The 23,078-nt window shown below is 34.3% G+C and overlaps 1 long non-coding RNA gene across 1 annotated transcript in view; it reads right to left on the bottom strand.

The window, feature by feature from the left end:
* LOC141418232 (uncharacterized) overlaps positions 1-22,581 on the bottom strand; it is a 131,464-nt gene extending 108,883 nt beyond the window's left edge. Inside the window, exon 1 of the long non-coding RNA XR_012442920.1 lies at positions 22,305-22,581. This is a non-coding gene — a long non-coding RNA (uncharacterized lncRNA). The remainder of the gene's footprint in view (positions 1-22,304) is intronic.
* Positions 22,582-23,078: the final 497 nt, after the last annotated feature.

Below are 23,078 nucleotides of genomic sequence, written 5' to 3'. Positions count from 1 at the left end.
GGGAAAGGGAGTGGAAGAATCAAACCACTTAAAGAACTTGCAGTATAATAATTACCTTAAGATTAAGTGGAACAATGCAAAGCTAGAATTACTAGAATTCCATGCATTGTTACTTGCCTAGGAATGCTACAGGGGATAGCCATTGGTTATTGATATATGTTGATGCAGCAAACAATTATGCAGATATTTTCTAAAATGAAAATTGTAGAATTTTTCCACTAGTTAAAAAAAGGTTAAGAAAAGGACACTGAGGGATGAAGAGAATGGAAGTACACTACCTATGTACATATGAAGACAGCATAATGAAAACGAAAGCCATCAAACACTGTGTGAAAAAAAGAGGTGAAAGACAGGAGGAAGTGGAAATATCACGGAGAGGGTGAACTTATTCAAGATACATTGTGCACATGTATGGAATTATCACAGTAAAATCCCCTTATATTAATGTATGATAACTAAAAAATAAAATTAACTTTTTAAAAAAAAGTTCAAGTGTTTTAATTTTCAGTGACAACTGTGAACTAATTACTATAAAATTAAATACTGCAGTCTAAAGATACAATCTAGATCATATTCCCTTAGATGAACAGCTGAAGAAAAGCACTTCAAAATACTGATATGTATATTCAAATAATATTTCTTTATGGAAATGCAGTATTTTACTTTTATGGAATTGATAAGACAAATTGAAGGGTATTTTTAAGTTAAAGAGGATTTAAAAGAGGGGCTGACAGTATAGTTGTGCAAAAATAAACTTAGTGTGCCTTCTTTGGGAAAATTAATTTCATTAAGAGTAGAAGTTTGTTCCATTAATTCTCATTGGGTTTTAAAGGGCATTGGATTTTTGCTATCCAGAACACATGAAGAATAAAATGTTTCCCTTGAACTTGTAAGTGAAATAATAACTAGGTAGTTCCCTGTTATAATAGACTTTAATAAGAATAAAATACTAAGGATTTTACTAATCAGAGGAACAAACCAAGCTCTCTTAAGAGAAAACAATAGCTAATTCTCTACTGCTGATAAAATTAAATATCAAAAAGGTTTTACATCTTTTTGTGACTAATGAAAGATGGCCAATCAAATCATCCACTGTCAAAAACCTAATCACATTGCAAGTTGGAATTTTTTGTTTGAATCAAAACTTTTATTGGTTTCTTGGTTCACATTTAGAAACATAAATTTAGCTGGTGTTCTTATAACTTTAGAATGAACCACTTCATTTTAAATGGCACATGCCTGTGCCAAAATATAACATATGCCATGCCACAACTGACCCGTATTAAAGAGATGAAATGAATTGAATTCTTTTAAACTCAGATATCTCCATAAAAAAAACTTTCCTTTCTAATGAAGACAAAAGGTTAGATCAGATATACAACGTCACATAAGCATTATCTTGTCAAGTTGCTGGAATACATTAATACAGGAAAGAACTCTTTAGTTAAAATTTTAAGGATGGCTGAAAGAAAATCTTTATACCTGCTATTTATACTATCACTACACTGAGAAAAAAAAAGACTAATAAATCTTGGTGACTATTCTGAGGCATACTGGAAGAAATCCAATTTAATTAGGAAAAAACACTGCTAAGTTGGGAGTGGGAAAAATAGGACTTTGAAACTAGTATAAACCATTATAAAACCCAGTTTGTGATTAATAAGCAATGAATTCTCCTCTGACAGATATGCACTGTTGGTTATTTATTGAAGTTTCTTAGTTTACGCTCTACATAACATTCTCTTCACATTTAAAGAGTAATTGTAAAACTCTTTCCTTGTTTACACCCATGTTCATTTTCCCGCTAACAAGAGAAATTACAATGAAATGAGGATTGCTTATGCTTGAACTGTCTTAGGCTGCAAAGTATTGGACAATTGCCTTCGTCTTTCCTTTCTATCAGTGTTTATTCTAGCCAGAAAGAGCTGGAATAATTAATATGGTTGACCCAGTAAATTCTTTCATAAGAGATGGAAGTTTAACATGGAAGACTCTGGCAGGGTTGAGGAAATAACAGTGCATCTAGCAGACCTGATGTATAGGAGACCATATGCAACTCAGGACAGGGCATAAAACTAAACACTAATTTTTCAGCTGGAGCAAAAGTCTGCTGTGTTCTGGCTGCCTCAAGGATTGGATCAGGCAGTAGATGAATATAGTAATAGGACAGAAGTGGAGATTTGATCTTTAATATTTTCAAACTTCTGAATACTCAGAAGCATTGAGCACTGGCATACACAGAGATGCAACTTTGGCCCTCGAAAGTCTCTGACATCAGAGACAGTAACTCATTTCTACATCAATTCACTTACTCATTTCTTCAAAAATATTTGTTAAGCACAGCTATGTACTTGCAAATCAACAAGCAATTAAAAATTTAAAAAACAGTAAGCCAGGCAGCAGTGGCTCGTTACTGTAATCCTAGCTATGCTGGAGACATAGGTCAGGAGAATCATGCTTCCAGGCCAGTCAGGGCCAAAAGTCTTCATCTCAACCAATGTCTGGGTACAGTGGTGTACACATGTCATCCCAAGCTAAGTGAAAGGCTGAGATGTGGAGGATGGCAATTTCAGGCCAATCCTGACAAAAAAGTTTGCATGACACCATCTCAGTGGAAAAAAGCTGGGCAAGATGGTACACACCTGTCCTCCCAGCAACCACAGGTACTATAAAACAGAAGGATCACCATGCTGATGTGGGCAAAAATACAAGATCCCATCACCAAAATAACAGAACAAAGAGCTGGAGGTATGACTCAGGTGGTAAAGCATTTGCCTCGCAAACACAAATCCCTGAGTTCAAACCCCAGTACCAACAAAAAAACAAAAATAAATTAAAAATAAGTGTTTTTATAGGGAAATATATGAAATATAGCTGCACTCTGGTTTGGGAAGGGTGGTAAGGGAAGCCTTGCCAACCAATATACACTAGCAGAGACTGCAAGGTGTATGAAACGACAGAGAAGAGCCATTTTTAAAAAGGGAAATAATTCTAGAATTTATCTTGTGCTTTATTTTACACAAAATAAATAATGCTATTCATATACTAACCTGCTTGTATAGAGTCAAGCTTTCTGCTTTTTGTTGTTCTAAAGGTTAGAGCTCTCAAGATGGCTTTGTTGCTTAAGTTATATCCCTAAAGTAATGGATAAAAATTCAAGGTTGATGTTCTTGAAGGTCAAATGAGAATGATTCTTGGGATGAACTCTCAGCACAGAATTCTTGTACATTAATAAATGTCTTTATGAAAAATCAAAATAACCTCATAATTACAAATTAACAAACACAGCACCTGGATTCAATAAATATCAAGAATTTTGCCATATTTGAATCACCCTAAAATTCATGAACGGAAAGCCAACCCCATAAGGTAAAGACATTAACAGTTGAGGTCATTGTAAAGTGATTAGGTCACCAGACCCCACTCATGTGTGGAATGCAAAGAGAACCAGCTATCTCCTTTCACCACCTAAGAATAAAGGAAGGAGGTACCATCTATGCAACAAGAAATCAGCCCTTGGCAGTCACCAAATCTGTTGATGCTTTGATCTTAGACTAATTACCCTCCAGAACAATGAGAAACAATTTTCTGGTTTTTACAAGCTACCCCGTCTATGGTACTTTTTACAATAACCCACAAGGTCTGAGACATTTATTTTTCTGGATTTTTTGGGTGTGTGGTTTAGTTGAAATATAAAAGCAAATTCTAGTCATTGAATCATTGCCCTTCGTCCATAAAATGTTGGCAGGCATCTCTAAAACTATGAATGTTTTCATAGATATCACACTGACATAAAATTGACATTAAAATCATGATGTCATTAACAATCAATCTATGTTCAAATTCTGGAGTTGGGGGAAAAGATATTCCTACTATTTAAAATAAATAAACAAACAACAAAAAAACCCTGCAAAAATTCCCAAACTTATTAAACAATATTTTGGATAAGCTTTAAAATTAAAAAGTCAATGTATATGTTTATGTAAAAAATAGAGAACTCTTCAGTGCAGGATATCATACTATTATGTAGCAATTGCAAAATCTGAAACTACTGAGATCTGGATATAAATAAACAAATGAAAAGTTCTAAATACCCTTCAATGAGAAATTTACCTGTCAATCTACTGCTTTTCTTTTTACAAGAAAACTTTCTTATCAAATGATATAACTTTGTTTCCTTTAGCTAAAAAACAAAGGAGTAATTTAGAGTGTTAGCATGATATTAAAATGGCAGAATATATAAGCCATGTTTTAATTGCTGATTTTGACCTTTTAATAAGGAAGTGATTAGAAAGGAATCAAAGGTTACATTAGAAGCAAGACATTAAAAAGAAATGAAAGACAGAACAATCTAGACAAAGATTCTCAGCAGAAATCCAACTTGATTTGTATCTCATCTCCTTTTCAATGTATTTCTCATGATTAATAAGAATAATGATGATAACAGAAATATTGAACTCTCACTAAATAATTGCTATGTGTCAAATAACAGAAAAATACATTACCTGAATTCTCTCATTAAAAGTGCTCAACAATCATATGGAAATAACACTGTTATCCCTAACTTTTAGAAGAAAATCCTAGGGCAGATATTATATAAACTGAGTTTTCACAACCAGTAAGAGGTAGAACAGAATTATAGAGCACAAACTGATAACACTTCATGCTATTTTATTTTTACATTTCATAGCTATTATTTTAACAGTTTGTTTACTTATATATTAATAATCAAACTGTGGTTCAAACTGCAAAAATCATAAAAAGTCATTTCCTGAAAAACCTTTGACTTTCGGTTTTCTTCTAACATTTTGCCATTTGTTTTTCCTTTCTCTGAATATCTCTAGAGATTTAAGTACACCCAAGTTTTTAGCCTATGAATATGTGTGTACATACCTATATTCTTTATCTCTTCCTTTTATGAGGGGGGGCAGTCCTGGGGTTTGAGCTCAGGGCTTCATGCTATTCCTTCCTTTCTTGTGTCAGCAAACAGATTTGCTACTTTATTCTTCTTACTAAACTATACACACAACATATATTTGCATGTCAACATGTCATTTCTTAATTACTTTTTATGGCTACATAGTGTTCAATAAAATACACATCCTACAATTCATTTAGCCATCCCTGACATGACAGGAATTTAAATTGTTGTCAATGGTTTTCTTTTTTTAAAAAGAAATATTATCTTGAATTGAGATAGAATCTCCGTTCAGTTTTACCCATTAGCAAATATGCAAACAGGAAGATAAATACTCATTGTGTGTTTCCAGTCTGAGATTTAGAATCATCTGTTATAACAATAACCTGTAATTCTATAACTGAATTGCTTTATTCATGTAGTGACTTCTAGTCACTTTTGTGTCCTTTGGTACAGCCCTACCATAATGAGTCTCAGTTGACCATGTGAATTGCTATAGTGAATTGGGGAAAAAAAGTAACTGATGCCATAACAAAACTCACTGAAAACTGTTGAGTAACAGGGATTGGGTAGGAAGGGTAAGGGAGAGTACTAAAGGGATTAATCAATTAAAATACAGTATATTCACAGGTGAAATAATATGACGAAACCCCTTTGAACAATGAATGTACACATACAGAATATGAAACAGGTCCTGTTAGAGGGTGGTGAATAGTGCGAGGGAGACAGTGAATGAAGGTGAAGGAAGATGAATATGACCCCTGTATTTTATATGCTTACATAATGATAGAACAATGAGACCTGTTGAAATCATTTTAAGTAGGGATAAGGGGGATGGGGGAGGGAGATGGTGGGGGTGAACCAAATGAAGGAACACTGTAAGCGTCTATGGAAATGTTATAATGAAAACTCCTCTACAGCTAATTCATGTGTACAGCTATTTCCTAACAAGCATGTGAGTAACACCATGATAAGTTATTTAGGAGTTTTCCTGTTAATAAGAAAGAAGAATCCATGTCTGGATGAGAAAGAAATTTTTTTTGAATCATAGAGTATAATCCAGTTGGTAATATTTAGCCATTAGAGATGTCTGAGAGAAATGGGGCTAAGAAAAATATGTGAGAATTCTTTACAGTGAAATGATCCTAGAATTCTGAATTAGAAAGGGATTGCAAAAGGGTATTATATATAGAAAGAAAGGAAGGCAAAGGAGAAAGCATTTGGATATAACTGTGAAAATGTCCTTTCTTGTTTTTAGCAGAATTGGGGATTGAACTCAGGGCCTCATGCTTGCCATGCAACTGATTTCCACTTAAGCCATGTCTATAGTTCTTTTGCTTTTAGTTTCTTTTTCAGATAGAGTCTATTGTCTTGCCCAGGCAGCCTTGGACCACAATCTTCCTTCTTTTGCCTCTTGAGTAGCTATTGAGACACAGGTGTGTGCCAGTATGTCTAGCTTGTTTTTGAGATATGATCTTACTGACTTTTGAACTGCCTGACCTCAAATCATGATCCTCCTACCTCTACTTCCTATGAAAATGTCCTTTAAAACAATTGTTCTTAACCATTAAAGTCATATTCTCCGAGAACTGGTGAAAGCCAAAACCTACAAAATTGACATGCATACATACCTATAAAGTATTTAATAAAACTTAAAAGAGTACACAGACCCTTGGCCCATCTATCAGAAGAATCCAGGTTAACAGATTTGGTCCTGGTAAAGATGCTTTGCTAGAGACCAGTGCTTCTAACTTACATTCTTTTATGAAATCCAGATTTTGAATAGCACATGTCAGTATGAAAACACTTTCTGAAGCTATAAAAACCCATAGCATATGCAAAGTACTTTAAATGGAAAGGGGATGTCTAGTGCTTTTCATATTTGTTCATTAGTTACTCAGAGCTCTGACTATTTTGGGACCCTGAGGTTTTGAGTAGATGTGCTATGTTCACATACCCATAATTTTTCACTCAATGCTTTACTATAGTCAGAAGCAAATGACGGATGTTGTTCCATTCCCAAGAATCATATTAAATAACAATGACAAAACACCCTCTAAAAATACTCTAAAAGACAGAAATATAAAAGGTTTGCTTTCACTAATGAAAAAGGTGATTTCAATTTCTCTAAGGATTGTCAAAGACTAAGGTCTCATTTGAATATTGGTTCATTTAATATCTTTAAATATTCACATTCAAAATAAAATGCATGTGTGCACACATATGTACCTGCATATGATTCTAAGATGTTGAAGGACCAGTTCACCTTTTTTTAATTGTTTTATTATTCATATGTGCATACAAGGCTTGGGTCATTTCTCCCCCCTGCCCCCACCCCCCTCCCTTACCACCCACTCCGCCCCCTCCCTCTCCCCCACACCCCCTCAATACCCGGCAGAAAATATTTTGCCCTTATTTCTAATTTTGTTGAAGAGAGAGTAAAAGCAATAATAGGAAAGAACAAGGGTTTTTGCTGGTTGAGATAAGGATAGCTATACAGGGAGTTGACTCACATTAATTTCCTGTGTGTGTGTGTTACCTTCTAGGTTAATTCTTTTTGATCTAACCTTTTCTCTAGTTCCTGGTCCCCTTTTCCTATTGGCTTCAGTTGCTTTTAAGGTATCTGCTTTAGTTTCTCTGTGTTGAGGGCAACAAATGCTAGCTAATTTTTTAGGTGTCTTACCTATACTCACCCCTCCTTTGTGTGCTCTCGCTTTTATCATGTGCTCAAAGTCCAATCCCATTGTTGTGTTTGCCCTTGATCTGATGTCCACATATGAGGGAGAATATATGATTTTTGGTCTTTTGGGCCAGGCTAACCTCACTCAGAATGATGTTCTACAATTTCATCCATTTACCAGCAAATGATAACATTTCGTTCTTCTTCATGGCTGCATAAAATTCCATTGTGTATAGATACCACATTTTCTTAATCCATTCGTCAGTGGTGGGGCATCTTGGCTGTTTCCATAACTTGGCTATTGTGAATAGTGCTACAATAAACATGGGTGTGCAGGTGCCTCTGGAGTAACCTGTGTCACAGTCTTTTGGGTATATCCCCAAGAGTGGTATTGCTGGATCAAACGGTAGATCAATGTTTAGCTTTTTAAGTAGCCTCCAAATTTTTTTCCAGAGTGGTTGTACTAGTTTACATTCCCATCAACAGTGTAAGAGGGTTCCTTTTTCCCTGCATCCTCGCCAACACCTGTTGTTGGTGGTGTTGCTGATGATGGCTATTCTAACAGGGGTGAGGTAGACCTCTTAATTCATCATGTATAATTGACCTAATCGGCTAATCACTCTATTAAATTAAGCACTGAAAACCAGCCACACTACGCAAAGAGAACCTATTCATTCTTACTACATTTATGTGTGAAGCACTAAGGACAACAAGGACTTCACATACATTCAGTTCTCACAGCAAATTACCAGGAAATAGTAATTGTTGTCCCCATCTTAAAAAGATACTATGACAATACTTCTCAATGTAAAATACATCTGGTAAGAAAGAGATTGGGTCAAACCTAGAACTCCAAGCTCAACATTCCAAGTGAGTTTTGAGAGGAAGCTTTCATAAGTCACAGCTTTTAGGTCTGATAAGAACTTCTGTAAGAGCACCAGGCATGAGCTAGAGATGATGGTTCCTTCATCTCTGTCATCTCCTGTGTAATAGCTACAATGTGGCAACAGCTCATACATCCCCAAAGTTTAGGGAGGAAAGGATCTGTAAAGCCCCTGCCATTTGGTTTGTTGTACCACACATCAATGTATTGACACAATCTATTTGGGAATTTTTAATCATTCACTCAATACAGGGTGATGCATGACTGTATGCTGACTGTGGACTAATTAAGTCATTTCCTAAGTGACTGTGCACCTCTGTATTACCAGCACCTCGCATTTGAGACTGAACATAGAAGGTGCTCAAGTGTTTATTAAACCCTAGAACTTGGAATGAAAGTTATACAACATAATATTTGGAACATGTTGCATTAAAATTGAAAAGATGACTAAGAGGAGCTCAAGAATATGCTCCCTGAAAACTTCTTGGAAAGAAATACAAGGATATTAATTCACACAACAAATAGTTTCCTGAAAAGCAGCTTGAAAAATCACACTTTCACAGGAAAATCATTTTTTATATTGATTTACATTATCTACTCAGAACACTTACTCTTCGTTTTGGATTGATCTTTACTTGGCTCAATCTTCCTTTAATTGAACTTCTCTGCTACTTCCCTTTCTAATTTGCCTGCACTGTCTCAAGAAGCTACTGATCTAAAGCAACCATTGGCACAAAAAAGAATTCCACTACTGCTATGACTAATGTATGTATATACATATATATTTAGTGTCTAATAGGAAAAAATAATTATAATCACTTCTTTTTCCAAACAGATAATATTCCAATCATCCATCTCAATGTTTTAAAAGGAGAGATGTACTTCATTTTCCACAGTAGTAGCATTTGGGGACAAATGCCTTATTCTAGAATAATCACAGTATTGGGTTGTCTTACATCATAGAAATTACAAATTACCATTGCTCTTTGGTGATGAATTTAATTTCGTTCATGATAATTTCCACACCCTTTTCATTAGCTTCCCTTCTGTATTTATTAACAGTATTTTTGTTGATTGAGTGAGAAAATGCTAGTGTATTTGCTGGTATTTGTGTTTCAAGTTTTATTGTCTTGATAAGATTGCTAGCTTTTAGCAAAAATGTAAATAATCCACATTAAGTCATTTAATGACTAGATTTAACATATAATGTTTATAAATAATGGAACTTGGTTCAATAATAGCAAAACAAAATCTAGCAATGGAATATTGGTTATTCAAAACAATTGAGCAGGTTGTTGCCTTGCCCTGTCAACTCAATCTTTGCATCTGATATGACTACCATTAGAATTTATGATGTTTATGGGAACAAGACTCACAGATGGAAGTCTATGTGTGGAAAAGTCTCTCAAATATGAACTTGCAATAAATCATGAGAAGTTTACATGATAAAAGAAAACAGTAATGTCTCAGAGAGTAATTACATCACCGAGTTCATGAATCATCTAAGAGGCGGCAAATAGTTCTGCTTTTCAAAGCAAAGATTATAGAACTGAAAATGTGTGTCTCTTCCATATACCACACAATATCACAAGTAATAGTTATGCATATATTATAGATTCCTGAAACCCTTATAAAATAGAAACCCTAAACAAACAATATTGCTCTGTGCAGCAAACCCTATTTCTGTTAATTAGTTTACCAACCTAGTTAGTACCTACATTTAACCTGTTTCATAGTTTGTGTTCCCAAGGTAAACTCACAAATAGTTGATTCCAGCAGTACTTCTTCACTATAATTAACATGGTGGTTTTACAGAAGGATGATTTTCAAAGGCCAGGGTGGCAGGTGTCCAGTACAATAATTTCTATACTATGAGGTTGGGTGAATACAGAGGCAGAAGAGAAAAACTCAACTGTTAATAGAAATTCACTGTCCCAGTTGCTCACCAATCAGATTGTCAATCACATCTCATTAATTTCCTAATTAAACTATAAGTGTAATACATACGTACAGATCATGTTTTTGAGCTACTGAAATATTATATTCATTTTCCAAAAGGCTAAGCACATTAAATTATTGAACCTGAGCAAAATAAAATTCTATAGCTGCAATAATTCTAACTTGCCAGCTTGAGCCATTTTTCAAAGAATAAGGAAAAGAACTCTTATCAAATAATAGCATTATTATTCTTGGGAGATTTTTTTCCTGTACCAATCACATTTTAATTATGAAGCAAGTATCAAATATAACAAATAGTAGGATGAATAACTATCTTTTGCCAAGTCAGCTTTCTTCTTGTTCTCTCTTTCTGATTATCCTTAAGAAAGCAAAATAACTTTCTTTCTAAATTCAAAGCAAAACAGAATTAAATACAAATGCCCACTGAAGGGTACGATAAAATTTTCAAATCTATAGTACAAAAGCTATTTCTATGGTATCTTCGCAAGGTGATTTCTTAAGTGGGAGATAACTCTAATTTGACAACGGTTCATAGAAGTATTTTCATCAATGAGAACACTGCAATGAGACAATGCTTCCTATGACTTTGAAAAAGTCAGCATTCACTTCTTTGTGTATGTAGGGAAGACTACCAGGGCAGAAAGAAAAAAAACCATCTTTTTTTGAGTAAAGTATTAAAAATATAGTTATACTGCAGCTACCGGAATTTTGTATAGGGAACCAGTGGGATACTTATTAGATGGATTACATCAGTGTTGTATGTACTACAAGAATATAAAATAATTTTCTGAATTAGAAGAATGACAGATGAGTTGATTGATATGGTGGATTTTGAAGTCTTAATGTTGAGCCAGCAAGGGACACTGCCATAATAGCCCCTGGAAACCGTGGTCATCAAGGGGAACCTGAGAAATGCATTGGTAAAGTGATTCCATTTGGCCATATGGAGGACAGTTTGAGACGAGGGAAAAAGGGATCTGTAAGTTAATGCATGTGAGTTAACACTCTAGTCTCTGTGCTCTGACCGGCATTTTACATGAAGTAAATAAACATTACTTCAATAGAATTTGATATTAATTTCATAGAATTCGACATGCAGATATACTTTGACTTAATGATTCCCTCATGAGGCCATTAAACTGTGTCTCATAATTAGACAAGGCTGATCATTCAAGGCTGATATGAACTTTTTCATGATGATTTGTCCCATTTTGTTGCTTTAAATAGACTCTCATTGAGATTTCCCATTGTTTTTAATACTATCACTGAATTTAAGTAAACTTTTTATTTTCAAAGAGATTTAGATTTACAGAAATGTTGTGAACCTAGTACAGAGAACCCCCACTTATGCCACACTTGATTTCACCTATTACATCTTACACTACTATGGTCCTTTGTCACAATTAATGAACCGATATCCATAAATACTATTAAATAAATTCCATACTTTATTCAGAATTCTCTAGTTCATAATCAAATGCCTCCTTTCTACACTAGGATCTCATTTAGGGTGCCACATTTTATTTAGAAACCACATTTCTTAGATTTCTGTTGAACTTGACAGTTTCTCAGTATTTTGTTTATGATGATTTTAACAGTATTGAGGAACACTAGTCAGGGTTTTATAGAATATCATCAACTTGGACTTGTCAATTTTTTTTCTTGGTTAGGGATTTAGGGAGGAAAATCACAAAGATAAAGCAACATGCTCATATCTTCACAGCAAAAGCTTATACTATCAACATGATTAATTGTTTGACCAAATGTTCTCAATCACTCACCTCTTATCCTTCCTTTATCTTGACTAAGTAAAGATTCCTCCCTGTCCTAAACTTCCCCAGTCCTCAGGAAACCCCACATTGCAGAACATGCCTCCCTTATTAGCTTATTTGGAGAATAACCTGACCATGGTGAGACACATTTCCTATCAAACAACACCATTCCTCATTGTTTGCCCAAAGCATTAGTTTCCTAAGGTCCCCATGACTAAACACCACGGACTGGGTGGCTTAAACAAAAGAAATTATATTCTCAGTACTGGAAGCTGGAAGTTTAAGGTCAAGTGTTGGCAGGTGTGATTTCTGCTAAGGCCTTGCAGATGGCTACCATCTCGTTGTGTCCTCACATGTTCTTTCCTTTGTGTATACACATTCCTGATGTCTATCTCTGTCCAAACTTCCTCTTCTTATGAGGACAACAACCAGATTAGATGAGGGACTGATTTCACCTTAATTACCTCTTAACCTACTTCTAAACAGTCAAATTCTGATACAGTGAGGGGCTAAGACTTCAACATATGAATTTGGGAAAATACAATTCAGCCTATAGCACATAACATCCCTTTCCTCCTGACTTACTGATTATCCCTTCTAGACCTATAGAAGGAAAAGCTCTTTAATGTTTGCCTGAGATTAGAACATTTTATAGTAGACACAGTTTTCTTTAACTCTGGATTTGTTTTTATTTGAAACACAGGCTACTGATTGACTTAGTTTGTTAGGTTTCCCCACAAAAAAATTCCTCTCCCTTTTTCTTTTCAATCACACTATATGAAAAAACTTGAGTAAGAATATCCAATGCTTAAGGAGTGGAAGTTACACTCTTTTATCTTGAGAATAGAGCATTGAGATAATAGATATGGAATTCCTCTTCACAGATTTTCTATTTCCCTATTAATTATTCGGGTATTTATTTATATTACTATTAAACATGGATATTTATTTACACCTTTCATTACAATATAAAACACTTTCACTTATTTTATTGCTTTATTCCTGATTTTTACATTATTTTTGATTGACACAAGTCTATTGTGCAAATGTGATATTTTGATACATTTATACACTGTATAAACCAACATTTTAAGTCAGTGCTCAAGGTGATTCATGTGCATAGGTGAATCGTAGTCAAGCACTGCTGCTATATTATTGGTCTACACATTGATGAATGTGTGTGGGACTTGAAATTGCAGCTGTTTGACTTCATGCTTGCAAACCAAAATAATCATTTGGGACTGTAAATAGACAATCAACTTGTTCTTGTTACTTAACATGTTGACAGCTAAGAACTGTGACTGTCACCTTGTCTAGAACAGCATCAAGGGCTAGGAGTTAGTAATGTTTCATCTAGTTTTGTCAAGGGAGGTATAAATGTTAAGTACTCACTCACTCAGACATCCTATCTACCCTTCATGTAGTCTTACAGTAATAATGCTTATGACAGACAAAACCATGGGAAACTTTCCCATCAAAAGACAAAACAATCTAAATACAGCCAGTAAACTAATCCAATCTTGAAAATCCTGAAAACATACAAGTAATTGTTGTATGATATAATACAAAACCATTTAGTGCAGGTGTTATCAGAATACTCTTGGTTTCTGACTCTCTGTAAATATATTTTCAGCAAATTTAAGAAAGTTGGGATTTTTTTTTAAATTATTATTATTGTACTGGAGATACATTGTGACATATACCAAAGTTCTTACAATATATCATAGTTGAATTCGTCCCCTCCATCATTATCCTTTATTTCTCCTCCCCTCATGCCTGGAACAGTATCAACATGTCTCATTTTGGAATTACTTTTAAATCATAGCTCTCCATTGTGGACCATTTTTGTGACTTTTACATCACTGATCAATAACTAACATAAAAACTGAAATGGAGGGAAGATTTATTTCGGCTCACAGTTTCATAGAGTTCAGTTTATGGTTGCTTGGTTCCATGTTTGTCTCTTCACCTCATGTAGGACAGGAAGCAGAAAACAAGATAGGAACCAAAGAATGGGAGCCAGGAATAGCCTTTAACGGCCTGACCTTAGTGACCTATTACCTCAAACTAGGTCCACCTCCTACGGATCTGCAACCTCCCAAAAACAGTGCCACCAGCTGGAGGTGATGCATTTGACACGAGTTGTGTGGTATTATTTCATATTCAAACAATAACATGGCCTCTTATAAATCCTCTTCTCAAAATATTGAATTTTGTTAGATGTAGATTTTTAAATTTCTCCTAATGCAGATATTTATTATAACCTTCAAATTTCTTTCTAAGTCAATTAGTAAGTCTTAAAATTTCCATGTGGAGACATTTGTTTATCTTTGTTTTGTTTTGTTTTGGTTTGTTTCGGTACTGGGGTTTGAACTGTGAGTTTGGGCTTCATGCTTCTTAGGTAGGTGCAAACACAAATGCATCCAGTAAGGATGACAGGAATAATGGCTTGTAAAGTTGTTCCATTATTTTAAATAGCGTGGATTACAGATTGTCAGATTTAAATTGGAGGACCAATTAGGCACAATGGGCAAATATTTAGAAACTCTCCCATACAATCTACTTTTAGCATAATTTCAATGCAGATAGACATTGTAGTTTAAATGTTTGATATGTCTGTGAATTCCATATCTGTGCTTTTTAAGTGGCTTTATAAGATGAAGTGATTCAACAAATAATGTAATAACCAGCATCCTTGATTTCCAAAGGAATTCAAGTAAGAATATCTGGTGAAGATTGACATTGAATCAGTTACTTTGACCTTAACTGAAGAGATGCAGCAAATATAACGACGTAATATACATTTCGCAGATGGCACTCGTTGTAAAACCTTGTTACTGTTCAAGGGAATAGTAGTGCTGCCCAATGAACCAGCCCGACTTAAATATAGTAGATACATTGTTTTTGGCTAGAGGCACTAAGCAACAATAAGAACTTATTCTCATTTTTATGACAACACACACTGATGCTTTGACATTTCCGTGATTTAGACAATTTGATTGAAAATAACTACTTCATAAATTCTGGGAATGAAAAGGAGAATCACACTTAGTTCAGTTTCAACATTTTTAAGAGATTATAGATATTGTGGACTTGTAAAATACATAGGGAAGAGAGAAGGAGGGAGAGGGGGAGAGAAAGGAAGGGGGGAGAGAGGAAGAGAGAGAGAATATTAGCCTGTTAGCCAGCAAGGATTAGTTTCCTGAGTTGATTACCGTGCTGTAAATTTTTTAAATCCCTTGGGTCTTATACTGTTATGGTTGATTCCTTTTTGTTTTTCAATTAGGTGTTATGTACATTGTTAAGCCTCGCTAAATAGCATGCAAATTCTTAGAATAATACAGTTAGCATTAATTCTTACTGTTTACAGAGTTTGAAGGATGTGCAGAGCTACCTTTCAATTCTGACTTTGATTTTCCCAAGTTAGGAGAATCCTTGAGCAAGACATTTAACTAAAGCAACTATATTTTCCCATTTTTAAACATGGATACTAATTTTGACTTCATATAATTTTTTAACTGGATAATGCATGTAAAGTATGCATTACTTTACATACTTTTAGCCTGGCATAACCTAAAACTTTCCTCATTAGTGATGATGCCAGATGCAACAGTAGTAATTATTAGTTAATATGAAAGCTCCCTTTGATCAGGCAGTATTTCCCTACATTATACCTCAATTGTACTTTGACCAAGGACCTGTAGATGCTGATGTATAAAAAGTGAGAGCAGTTAATCAAATATATTCAACTTCTTTATCCCCTTCTCAGTCATTCTATGGGAAGACTATTTTTATATCTTATATGGAATTCTGCAGTACATGTATGTATCCCCTTGTCTTTGTAAGATCTACTCTTCATTGATTTAAGGAGATTGACTTAAATTTAACTCAGAGGATTGACTCTGACCCTTGAACAACAAGGGTTTTAGGGTTACCAACCCCCACATGTGGAAATCCAAGGATAACTTTCAACTCCCCATGACTGTAATAGGAAGAGACTGTAAAATTATTACAGCTATACAGTATGTTCTACCCTGAGTGCTCTGAAGTTGATTTAATCCTATGTTCGTTTATATGTCTCTTTGTGAATGGAATCGCATTCAGTCTGTATTTGTGTGCCTATGTTTTTGATTAGTGTTACCTTTTTAATACTTGATGATAGTAAGTGATACAGCAGACTATTACCTACTTATTTTTATACTTTTATGATTGCCTAATTTTTATTTTTTTCTAGCATTTCTAGTCTGTATTGTTCATCTGCAAGCTATTCCCAATTGTCAGAGATCTCAATAGATATAGATATAGATATAGATATAGATATAGATATAGATATAGATATAGATATAGATATAGATATAGATATCTGCGAATAAGTAAGGTCAGATGGTTCAAATGCTTTGTGTTCCAGGGTCATTTGTAATTAAGTGGTATGACTAGTGCTTTTAACATGACCCTCAACCAGTGAAAGTATTCTTTTTCCTTTTCCATCCAGGTAGAAATAAACAGCACACACCAATCACTAACAGCAAAGTTTCTGTTGATTATTTCAACCTACAGTCTTGGCTTTGTGACAGTGCTTTGACTAGAAGGAAAGTTATTGAGTGGTTTAGGAGATCTGAGTACAACATGCATAATAAATTTTGAACTAAGAAAATGCTGAAGATGTGTTTTGTTACCCTTGTTCAGACTATTGAAAATGTGACTAAATAAGGAAGATAGAAAAAGGGAAATATGAAGCAATGAAATGCGTAATTTTTAAGAACTCAATTATGGAGAGTCCCAGGAGAGTCGCCCTGTGGATCATAAATCTGTCTGCTGTTTTCACTGTTCTATCATGAACCACTGGCTTTTGTTTTATCTGTCTAGATAAATTAGCTAGCAAAGCATCATAAAAATCCTTAGGTAGCAAGTCTAGCTTTCCATAGGGAAAGTTCTCCTGATTTTCTTCTTGTTAGTTTGAGGTTTTCATAAACTGTCAGAAAATCAAACAATTAAGTTATTATTTTTCTAATCAACTTTTTTCCTTTGTTCTTTAATTACTGCAGATAACTAGACAAATGTATCATTTTAAACACTTTGAGCTCTGGAACTTCCTAACTGGACCAATGATATCACTCAAAATTTATTTGAAATGGGGTTCTACGCAAACCATAGTCCTCACTCAGATACTACTGCTGTCTCTACTATCATTTCATGTATACAGTAAAACTTTTATAAAAATTTATTGACTATATCAGATGTGATACCATAAGAGGGTAGAGAATGCGTTTTTGTTTGAACGAGGAAGTTACACAGCTAACTGTGGCCTTGTACCATTTTTATGCACTTTGCAGCCTGTGTTCTCATTTTAAATTAGGATTCTGATGTGTATATTTATACATAGCCATTCTTGAATCAACCTGTAACTGTAAGCCTGTGGGGACTGATCGTGTTTGAACATCTGGACTCACCACATGTTTTCAGTTAGAAATGAAACATCATTTAGAAGACCTGGGTTTTTAAAAAGGAAGATATGGCGATGACATTCTTTAGGTGTTACAGAGGATGAGAAATGTATTCTCAACATATGATTTGGGAATTTATTGTAGGAAATAGAGCTATGAATAAAAAGGATATTTTAAGCCAAAGTAGTTTTACTAAAAGGCTTGTCATATATACTTCCCATTATTAAATGTTCCAATTAGTTTGAACAATAATAGAAATATGTGAAAATCTAATTTTTATGATAGTCTGTGAAAAATAAATGATTATTTACATTCCATAGAAGTATCAATTTTCAAGCATCTCAAGTCATACTGTGTGTTCATTAAACACATATTAAGAGTTACATACTTCCTGTTGAGGCATTAATCTCTCTTAATCACAATTAAAAATAAAATGTGCTTTCATTATATAATTGCTTAATATTTACTATGCTTTCTTATAATACTTAAAAGAGAGTATTGATCCCTGAATTAACCTCTTTATTGGAACCCTATGGTTTGTATTTACAATGTATGTATCAGTCAGCAGACACTAATTAATTGGAATCTGTTACCTTCTAAGAGGAACCTTAAAGCATTTAGTATTTGCCTGTGCAGATTAAAGAAAAACACAGAGAGCTAATTTAAACAGAACTTTTCTGAAATGTCAGGAGCCCTTTTATCTAATGAAGATCATGTTAAGGAAGACTCTTTAATCTCTGCCTTTCATACACTACAAACCCAACAATCTAACCTTCCTATGTGTGTGCATCTGTATTTACCACTTGTGTATATTGTTATAACATCCAAGCCAATGTATAAATTAAGATGGCTTTGCCATTTTGTATATACACCGTTTTAGAAATATAAATGAATGGGCACTCTGCTTTCAAATTAAGATTCTTTCTATTTGTGACTTCATACATACACTCATGAAATTGTGGTTCAAATCAACCTTACATTGTCTAGTGAGTGGGGTAGGTTTCTAAAGATTGGTGAATTTATTTTATTTTTTTTTTTAGTAAGATGTTCTTTAGTGTTAGTGGGCTTTAATGTATCTAAATATAGTTGTTCTTTAAAAGTATTGTTACTAACTGTTGGATAAAATATTTTGAAAGCTAATAATAAATAATAATTATAAAATTTTGCCTTTTATTGTGTTAAATAAGTTCCTATATCAGAACTCCTTGAAACAAGGTGTATCTGTTACTATTTTTAATGGTGGTTGTGCATTATGTACATAGAAATATTATTAATTACTTGGTGAAAATAATGCAGAGATCAGATTTTCTTTTTGTTATTCAATGTGTATAGCTATTTCAGTCTCATGTGATAATCACTTTTAAGATGTAGATTTCAATGGAGTTCAAAATAGGCAGTCAGCCTCTTAGAATCATGAAAATTCTTGACTTATTTGGACAGGCTGTTGTATTCTATGTTTAGATTACTTGAAACACAGTATTACAGTCCAAAAAAATGCTTCCTAAGGGCCAACCTCCACTTGTACCTGTGGCCAATATAAGGAAGCTGCTACTTGCCAGTTCTCTGTCAGTAAAACCAGCAAGGAGATTGATTTCTAGGATCTACACCATAGTCTAGAGATATTTTTAAATGAAGTGACTGAGCCAGAAAACTAGCTGGAGGTCCCTCATTACTTATTCTTCCTTGTTATTTCAGAATGTTTTAGTTGTAACTATTTCTACCCTTGCTTCAACATTAATGACTTCATGGAAAAGGTCTGTAATTTTTTTTTATTTGGTAATACAAAATAATAGTCCATTAGTCCAGTGAAAGACTCACGTGATTTTATAGACCTACCAAAGTAAAATTCCTGTAGAAAATCAAGGAATAACTCAGTAGACCAATGTCACATCAATGAAAACAGAACATACTTCAACAAACTTCAGCAAATTATAAATAATTGATAGAGTATACATGCTTAGGATAGAGTTGAAATCCCTCTCAAATAACAAAGAAATAAAAAATTTTCTGTTTTCACTACTGTTATGGCAGACAAAGCCTCAAAAGTAACTTAACCAAGTTTCTTCTCAGCCAATATGATTTTTACCACATTAAAACACAGCAATGTCAAAAAAGTACAATAATGACTGTATCATCTAACCTGATACAATCAAAAGATTCAAATAAATTTCTAACTTGTGATCTAGCTCAATTTAAAATGACACTAAAAGGAAACTTTTTCAAGTTTTCTCCAGTAGACAACTGGAAAAAAACAGGAATATATTACTGAACATATATTTGTATATGTCATAATAATGACATGCACAGTCATTATTTATAAGTATAATTAATTAGGAAGAATATTTCCTATTATTAAAAAATGCTTCTGACTATAATAGTTTCCAACTCTGGGCCTTGGAAATGCCATTAATTATGAACTTACTCTTCTAAATTGTTGAAAAAGTTCTTTCATGGTTAGAAAAATTGTAAAGTTCAGAGACATGAAAACAAAATAAACATGACAATGAATGCTTCTAAATCAATAAATCAGGCATAATACTTTGATGTATGAAAATACAAAGTTGGTGCTTTTGTAATATATCAAAGAAAAATATATAGAATCCCTTTCCCTAGGGAAAGAGATGACTAGATTGAATAGTTTTTAGTTATTTTCAAACTAATATTGAAAAGTTTCAAAACAGAAGCACATGTACCATTTTAGTGGGCACATACATTTCACAAATGAAAACTCTTGAGAGTCATGTGAATCAAATAAGTGTGTATATTAATAAACTTTTAAAAATCTAAACATAAGCAACTTTTTAACTATTGAACTCCAAGAACTCTTTAGGCAAGATACAATTATGATAATTGCATATTCAAATATGTTAACTGAGTAACTAGACATTTTTAACCTATATTTGACCTTGGTTATTTCATTCATGCCTGAGAAATACTACTCTAGATACCATTGTCTCCTGCCAGTCATCAAAGAAGGAGTATAGTTTCCTCTGTTTACTGAAAATATTCTGGCTCTTACAGACTGCAAAACTTCTCTTTACTCTATTACTCACTTTCTATGTCCAAATAATTGTGCATATTAGATACATTTCACATCAACGTTTCCTTGATTTTTTTAGGGCACTCTAGGAGACTCTAAAATGAATTCTTTACATTCATGGCAACAGTCCTACAAAAGTCACTACAGTAACAATTCTTTCTTCCTTTAATTTTTACATCCTTAGTCAATTGACTATTTTACATACACTCCCCATGGAATTAAACCTTTTGTAAGTGAAATTGGAAAATGAAGTAAGTCATGTACAGGAACAAGAATCACAAGTCTTCCAATGAATTATGCATTTTTGCATGCAAATGCTTCTATTTTCACAATATTCACTGTCAAACATGTGTTCTGCTAGGATTTGCTTTAATCTTATGCTACATATTTTATTTTATGTCAGAGTTAAAGTCATTAATTACTCTAAGTGTCTCTATAATGATTCCAGATTACAAGTGTGTAAATACTTTAAATAGGGAATTTGATTAGGAGCATCTTTTATATAAAATACGGTTAACAGAAAGAACCTCCCAGACACACAAGGGTAGTATATAGATATAAACACATGCACACATGTATAAATGTATTTAAGTTAAAGAGCTGAGTAAAATGGTTTTATGATTTAATCTATCCATTGCTTTTAGCCGTGATCATACACAGAAATGAAATTATGCTTCCAGGTTACTAAAACCCTGAATGGGCCAGCAGAACTCAAATCAAGTTACAAGTGACTACAGATTGCTCTTATCAAAACTAAGCAGAGAAAAAAATTTTACAAACCTGTTGACAATACTTCTATTCTCTATAGACTCATATATATAACACAAACACACAACTGTGACTAGTCTTCCTAGCAATATCAGCAATACCAATTTACCTCCCCTAAAAGACTATCTTATTTTAAAAAAAATGACAGGTGAAAATGTGAGTTAGACAGAGATAAAAAAAACTATAAGCCTCAATGGTATTATGCATTATATGAATTACCAACATCTTTGCATTTTCTCTTAATCTCATAAACATTTCACATTTATACTACCTGTTAATTGTAAACATATGAATTCTTGATAACATCTGCTTGGCAAAGATTATCTCAGAACATGTTTCTAAATGAGCAGATTACCTCCACATTACGATCATTTCATCAAACTCCCTAAGTTATGAGCCTTGTCACTGGTTCCAACGTTCCCACAAACTATAAAAGTTAGAGGGTAAAGGACTACTTAAGAAATTAAGCACATTTGAACACAACGCTATAGCGAGGAAAAGATTAGGTCTTATGCAAATAATAGTGAGTCATTCAGTACATCTTGAAATACAGTGTATTATGAATTGCATCCCAGATCACAGTGTGAGTTCAAGTTCCCCACTGTGAATATGGAACTCCTAGATATGCAAACCATCATGTAGATTCCTCTTAGGACCAATTTAGTTGTTCTTTTACTTAACAACAGTTTTTCTTGAGAAATGTGAAAGAAGATTAACAAAAAGGAGGATGGGGTATCAGTTCAACACCAACTAGGCATCCTACTAAAAAAAGTATGCATAGTTTCAAGTGTGTTAAGGTGTAATGATGTCACAAATAGAGAAATCTTAACTGCATCTTACCTGTAGTAGCAGTGTCTTGATAGTGTTGAGAGCCAAAAAGATGCAAGAGTCTTAATTAGAGAAAAAGGGGTGTTTGTGCTCTCAGTTTTAGCAGAGCTAGAGTGTTCTATGCATAAGTGATAAATTGCCTCTTCACAGTCATCCTGACCACGGTGTTCATGGCCACAAGTTACAATCACTGCCCGAAAGCTTGCTGCTGGTGTGGCTGCCTCTGCAGCTTTCTGCTTTCGCAGAGACCTAATATAGGAGAGTGCCGGAGAGCATCCTCCCCCCTTCCCCTCCCTCCTTTTCTCTCTCTCCTCTCTCTCTCTCTCTGCCTAATGGTGGAGAGTTATCATCGGCAGACTGTCAAGAAGGACAGTCTGGCTGGCAGGCAACGGTGCAGTCCCCCTGCTGAGGCACATGAATGTGTGGGTGAATAAAGACTAAAGACAAAGCCTGAACCAGTGCAGCATGTTACTCCCTGAAAACGCGCCGCAGTGACACTGAGCAGTGCAACCCGCAGGCAGGCAGAGAGGCAGAGAGGCAGCTGGCTTCCCCTTCTCTTCCTCCCAGTGGTGCCCATCCTAAAGTTTACCTCAGAACCCTGCCTGTCCTCTAGGGGACCATGTTCTCTGTGGGTAGAAGTTCCTTTATGAACTGTCTGGACACCTTGAACTAAAGTATTTTGGATAGTTTTCTGTTGTGTTAAACTTGGTGAACCTACCGAATTTCTAGCTGTTGTCAGAGTAACTGGATTGTTTTTAACTGTAGCAAATAAAGATCAGCTATCTG

This window comes from Castor canadensis, chromosome 16 (genome assembly GCF_047511655.1).
Source record: "Castor canadensis chromosome 16, mCasCan1.hap1v2, whole genome shotgun sequence".
Classification (NCBI taxonomy): Eukaryota; Metazoa; Chordata; class Mammalia; order Rodentia; family Castoridae; genus Castor; species Castor canadensis.
The sequence above is the reverse complement of the archived record's forward strand: the minus strand, read 5'-3'. Positions and strand labels throughout refer to the sequence as shown.